The sequence below is a fragment of the Siphateles boraxobius genome, unplaced genomic scaffold (assembly GCF_051911475.1).
Source record: "Siphateles boraxobius isolate OS27281-9 unplaced genomic scaffold, OSU_SipBor_1 99, whole genome shotgun sequence".
NCBI classification, from domain to species: domain Eukaryota; kingdom Metazoa; phylum Chordata; class Actinopteri; order Cypriniformes; family Leuciscidae; genus Siphateles; species Siphateles boraxobius.
In genome coordinates, this window is record NW_027509229.1 from 1,405,747 (window position 1) to 1,412,500 (window position 6,754).

A 6,754-nucleotide genomic window follows, 5' to 3' on the forward strand; every position below is an offset into this window, starting at 1 on the left:
ACTGTCTCAGTTGTGCAAAGCAGGATTTCACCACATTAGTCACCTGAGCATTACAGGACAGTTCTGAATCAAAGATAACACCGGGTTGCGGTTGCGGCCCTTTTTTCGAACATTATTAAGGCATCCAGACTAGAGGAGAGATTATTGATGCTACTAGTACTGGGGCCACTTGGGGTAGTTATAAGATTTGGAGTCATTCAATTGCAGAATTTTTTTTCGACATCCAATTTTTAATCTCAGTGAAGCAGGACATGATGCAGGATGCATCCGTGGTAGCTTTATCGGGACATACATTTATCGGGAGCATGTCATCTTCATAGCAGTGGAAATCAATGTCATGATAACTATGCATAATTTGACCCAAGGGTAGCATGTAAATGGTAAACAGAAGGGGACCCAAAATAGATCCTTGGGGAGCCCTACAAAATAGAGGAGCATGAGACGAGGAGGCAACTCCAAGCACTACAGAGAAGGACCTGTTCGATAAATATGGAGTAAATCAATCCAAAGCAACATCACTGATACCAAAATAGGTCTTTAGACGGTTAATTAAGATATTATGGTCTATTGCAGGGGTCAAGTAAGTTTGGACAAAATTTCTAACATGCATGCACTGCTTCAAATCAGAAATTTCAATCTGGTTTCCGTTCCCGACACAGCACTGAGACTGCTCTGGTCAAGGTCACCACAATGTGGCTTTTTGTTAAAGACTGTCCTAATACAGGATTTAATACAGAGTAACAGCTCACTACCAATTACAAAAGACACTGTAACAGTTTGTCACAGGCAATTCTAGTTGCATTTTTCTTTTCAGAAGGATACCAACGCGCGGATCACCCGTTGGTATCTAGCATTACAGACTTTTAAGTTCAAGGTTGTCCACAGACGGGGGTGCAGATGGCTGTAGCTGTCTTCCTCTCTAGGAATGGGGAGGAGGGGCTCAGACCAGAGACGGCGGTTGGAGTGTTGTGTGGGTGTGAGTTTGTGTGGGTGTGTGTGGGAGGAGGGCATGGTGAAGAGGAGTCTGCACGGGGAGAGCGAGTGCGGAGACGAGTGGTGAGAAGTGGGTCAAGTGCAAATGATTAACACCTGTTTCTAATTCTAGTAACTGGCGAAGAGACGGGATGAATAGAGCCTGAAGACCTAGAAATAGGAGAGACCCGAAGGACATATTTTATGTTGCTTAAAGGACTAGTTTATGCTTACTGCACAGGTGTCACGTTGTTGGGTGTGGCAAGTTCAAAAGAGTTCACGAATGCAAGCAAATCCAAATAATAGCAGTTTATTCCAGAAGACGAAGGGAACATGCACACATAGTGGTGATACAAACAATACCGGACAACAGACAGAGCACAAGCAGGAACTAAATACACAGAGATAATTAACAAATGACTAGCACCTGTGATGAAGGTGATTGTCCATGGTGACTGATCAGTGGTGGGAAACACAGACAGGGAAACACATGTGAGGAGTGAAACTGTGACATAACGCCCCCTCTCGGTAGGCACGACCTCGCGCCGTAACAGAAGAATAGAGGGAGGGAGGGAGGGATGGAGGGGGTCTATAAGGTGGGCGATGCCGCAGGCAAGGAGCCAGGAGATGGCAAAGGGATGGTGAAGGGATGGCCAAGGGATGGCCAAGGGTAGGCAGAGGAAGCTGGAGGAGGTTCAGGCGGAGGACGGATGACAGGGAGGAGACAGAACTGAAGGGTCCAGGGTGGTGCAGATCATGGTGAGAGCCAATGAAGGGCCTTGGGCAGCGGCGTGATGGAAGGTGCCCAGGCCACAACCAGAGTGGTGCCCCACGGCGGCGGCGACGGAGGGAGGAGCCATGGAGGAATAGTGAAGAGGGCCGCCATGGGGGTGACCGGAGGCGACGACGGCGAGAATGGAGACCACCGCGCAGTCGATGGGCCGAGGTAGTGGAGAGATGGTAAAGATCCCGGTGACCGCGACGGAGCCGGTAGGGCGGAGCAAGCCGTAGCAGAAGGGGTGGAGAACCAGAGAGCAGTGGACGGTTCGCAAGTCCGCAGCAGAGATGAAGCGATGTCTGAACTCGGTGGAGCCGACGTGCAGAGGGAGTCCGGCGAGACTGAATGGCCGATGGTACACGCCGAGGTCGAGGGGTGGAAGGAGCGCAGGTTCGGGAGCCAGGGCAACAGGTTGGGGCAGAGCGTTGCGTACCGAGGCTGCAGACGGAGCTTCTGGCTCTTCAGGAGAAGATGGCTCCCGACAGGTCCGAGGAGGTACCCCGCTACTGAGAGGCATAGGTGGTACCGAGGGACTGAAGGGTGACAGAGATGACTGGGTGGTACAGATGGCTGGAGACTGAAGTCCAGTGCAAAAACCCAAAAAAATATATAGTGTTCAGGATATTTTGGAGAGGTGGTGGGAGAGGAAGGTTGGGCGGGGCTAACAAGACAGGCAGATGAATGACAGGACCGGGATTGACAGGTTCCGGCAAGAGAACAGGGGCTAGACAAAACTCCTCTCTAAACTCAAAATCAAAAGGTGTATTAGCCAGAGACGCACTCTTAGTAGCGGAGGGGTGGGCGGGGCTCACTTCCGAACCCTCGAAGTCCACCAGTACCCCCTCGGCGATGGATGGCTCGGCCGGCTCACACACCTGGTCAGGTGCGCGTTGCTCAGGCTCCATGGCGATGAGGTTCTTGGTCACTCTTATGGGCACGGGCTCATTCATCGCCGCGGTCTCCGTCGCGCTACCTGCGGTGGGGTAAGGTCGACTGTCCTCGCCGTCGGGGTGGTTCTGGCTGGGCACTGGATGGGGAGTAGGGCTGGCAGCATCCTCGACGGTGAACGTAGATCCGCAGGACGCCAGCACCCACTCCACATATGACGCGAAGCTCCCTCGAGTAACCTCCCCGGACAACTGTGCATGTGTGGTAGCGTTGAGTCCGACTCGCAGGAACGTGCAAAGGCAGTCGTCCGTGTTCCTCGTGTTCCTCGAGGGAGCATTCTCCCTGCTCAAGGCACATGAGTCTTACAGCTGGGAAGTCCATGGTGAAAGCAGGGGTGAAAACGGAACAAAAACACTGAACACGAAAACGGGGGAGGAAAAAAAGAAAAATACACAAACGCGTTCTTAGTTGGGTCCGGTATTCTGTCACGATGCTGCATGTGGCAAGTTCAAAAGAGTTCACGAATGCAAGCAAATCCAAATAATAGCAGTTTATTCCAGAAGACGAAGGGAACATGCACACATAGTGGTGATACAAACAATACCGGACAACAGACAGAGCACAAGCAGGAACTAAATACACAGAGATAATTAACAAATGACTAGCACCTGTGATGAAGGTGATTGGTGTCCATGGTGACTGATCAGTGGTGGGAAACACAGACAGGGAAACACATGTGAGGAGTGAAACTGTGACAGCAGGACCGCTATAAGGTTTACTTTTTCTTTTGTTTGAGAGAGAGAAATCAATAAAGAAACTGAGAGCTTGCTGACCTGACTTCTTATTAATTTTTTAATATAATATCATGCACTGGCGTAGCCACGGGTGTGCCAGGGTGTGCCGGATGGTGCCACCCACAGTGGCAGCTGGCACACCTAAAATAGATGCAGAATTCTTTTTAAAAATTTTTATAAAAACGTTTCCTAAACTTGGACTATTGTTGTTTACTTAAAATATTTGTACATTTAAAATGTATTTTAATTTTCAAATTATTATCGTTAAAAAAAATCTTACTTTTTCTTTTGTTTGAGAGAAATCAATAAAGAAACTGAGAGCTTGCTGACCTGACTTCTTTTTAATTTGTGAATATTGTTACAATTGCATTTATTTAATTTCAGCTATGAACCATGAGCATCACTACGGGAAGCATAAAGAGTCTGACTTCACATCTCTGTTTTCAGCTCCTCCCCGACTGCAAGCGGCAACTCTCGCCGATCGGCTACATCCAGCTGCAGCAGATGTCCAACACACCCTTCAGTAGCAATCCCCATGTAAGCCACCTGTCTATAATTTATGAGTAATTCTTGATAAATCTTGTTCATTTGTTTGGTTAGAGTTAGAGCTAAACACTAACTGGACACTGCTCCTCTAGGACTAGAGTTGAAGAGCCCTGGCTTAAGTAAACTAGCATGTTATCTACATGCTCTAGATTCCTGATACTTGTATCGACTGATGGCTAATTATTAATCTTAGCTTTTGCTTGTTATGTCATTCCATACAGATGGTATACAAGTTCTCCTCTGGCCAACGAACCAACAGTGCATGGTTATGATTTAAGCAGCATTACAGGTCAGAGGTCAGATTGGATTGGAACAATTAGAATATTATCCAGTTCATCTGACCGGAGTCATCACGCGTGCATGGAGACGAGTTTGTTGAGGATCAGTGCCGATGGCTGTCATGTCGATTTGTTTACATTTGTGATGTTTCTAAAAATGTAAAATTTTTGTGTACCTGATGATATCACTTTGGTCACGACTTTTGTCACTTACGGCTGATTTTAGTTTTGCTTAAGAAATAAACTGAACTTGAACTTGAACTAAATGTTAATCATTTAGCCAACTATGGTCTCAAGGTCCGGTCAGCATAGTTAAAAAAATCTGTGTTTCTTGAAAGAAACATATAGTTCCTACGAACACTCACATACAGCATTGCAAATTAAGTTGTGTGGTAGGAAGGACACATTTGCGATAATACAGTTTCAGGAAACAGTTGTGACTAGCTAGATGATTTCTTCAGCATGCATTGCACTATGACTAAGCAGCTAGTTACATCGTTGTACGGGAAACGCATCCCTGGCTGACTGCTGTAACCTCGGGATAGAGATTAGACAGATGTTCACCTACTTATACTACGCCCTAAAAGTTTGCAGTCTTTTTGTGAAGAAAAAGTAGATACTTTTGAGTGTGTAGCAGAAGAGTAGACAAGCTTTGGGATATACTATCATGCACTGGCGTGGCCACGGGTGTGCCAGGGTGTGCCGGATGGTGCCACCCACAGTGCCAATAGCCTACACCTAAAATAGATGCAGAATTCTTTTTTAAAAAAATTATAAAAACGTTTCCTAAACTTGGACTATTGTTGTTTACTTAAAATATTTGTACATTTAAAATGTATTTTAATTTTTAAATTATTATCGTTAAAAATAATATCTGCCGACATTCGGACTGCCAAACAATCCGCAAACAGCCGCTGACTGTAATACGGTTGTGCTGTTGAGGCTCGCGCAGCTTCGTGAGGAGAAATGGAAACAAATGAGCGCAGATCACACAAAGAAACTTAATGAACATAGAGCGGTTAAAAAATTAATGTGGAGTTTTTATATTTATAACATATGATATGATACAGTTAAGCAACATCACAGAGACCAAGAGTGCTGAATACCATCACGATTGAAAATATGACACTGATTTCATATGACAGTTCAATAAACAAGTAATTAATATCAAGTCACTTACATTCTAGACACAATATTGACTGTTTTTGTTTTATTTGAGCAGCGAAAATAGTTCCAAACAAACATCCCAAGAACCACAGCGCAGCTCACCGGAAGCATAACATAAGCATTAATGAATGATTCAGCGCTTTTAATGAATCGATTGAGTCAAAGATTCAATGACCCATTAAACAACTGCCGCATTCCTTAACGATTCAGCCGTTTGAACGAATCATTTGAAGAAATGACTCAATAACTCACTCATTAAGACGGTCATCTGCCGCCCCTTACTGGTGGTTTAGTTTCATGTTTAAAAGTAGGCTGTAATTCTTTCCAATATGTCATATTTGTATCTTCAAAAAATATTTAAAACAATCTCATAACATTATTTAATGCAGTTGTAATTTTTCAGTGTAAATTAATTAATTTTATTGGTAACAGCATTGTGTCTTTTTATTCAATTGAATTTATTGATCAAATCTAAGAATTTAAAATGAAAGATGAAGCATACATTTAAACCGATTTCTGGATTTTAACGTGGACAAGAGAATGGCCGTTTTACTTGTTCGAAGGACAAGCACATGTAAAGCCTTAATGTTGAGCCCTGAGTTATATTTTATATACTGTAGGCCTAGTATTATGTTTATGTGGCAAGCCAGTTTTACACATCAGCCCAGTCTATTCTGTAAAGTTAGTGATAAGCCGGGTCCGAGTTTTTTTGCACATTCATTTGACAATAAATGTGGCACACCCAATTGTTCTTATGCACACCCAGAGACGCTTTTCTGGCTACGATAGTGCTATCATGTCATACGGTCTTTAATAGTTGCTCTCTGTCACATCCTGTCACGCAAACTGACCTGTCAATCATCTTGTCAAAGATCTTATAAAGTTTTTTATCAGATTAAAGTTTGATTAGTCACTCAAACCTTTATCGAAACCTCTCACTTTAGGTCACGCATGTTTTGTCGTTTTTTAACACTTTTTACTTGTGTTTGTAGTTCCTCCTCCAAAACGCAATGGGTTGTGGGTAATATTAGCTTTTAGAGTGAGCACGTATTCACACTTTGAAAATCCACCGGAAATAGTAGACCATCCGGGGACTTCTTGCACACTCTTTTCAACATACTATGCTTTTGGACACACTTATTTGAATCTCACATACTGTTTAGGATGGATAGTAGGACATTGAGATGCAGAGAGAGATGCTTATGTAAGCATAAATGCCATTAATCTTACGGTGTAATAAGTACATTGAATGTAATGGGAAGTTTGAAAAGAGTGGAAATGACTTTCTAAGGGGTTTCTCAAGTTGTTGTTTTTTTGTAGGCATCTTTATA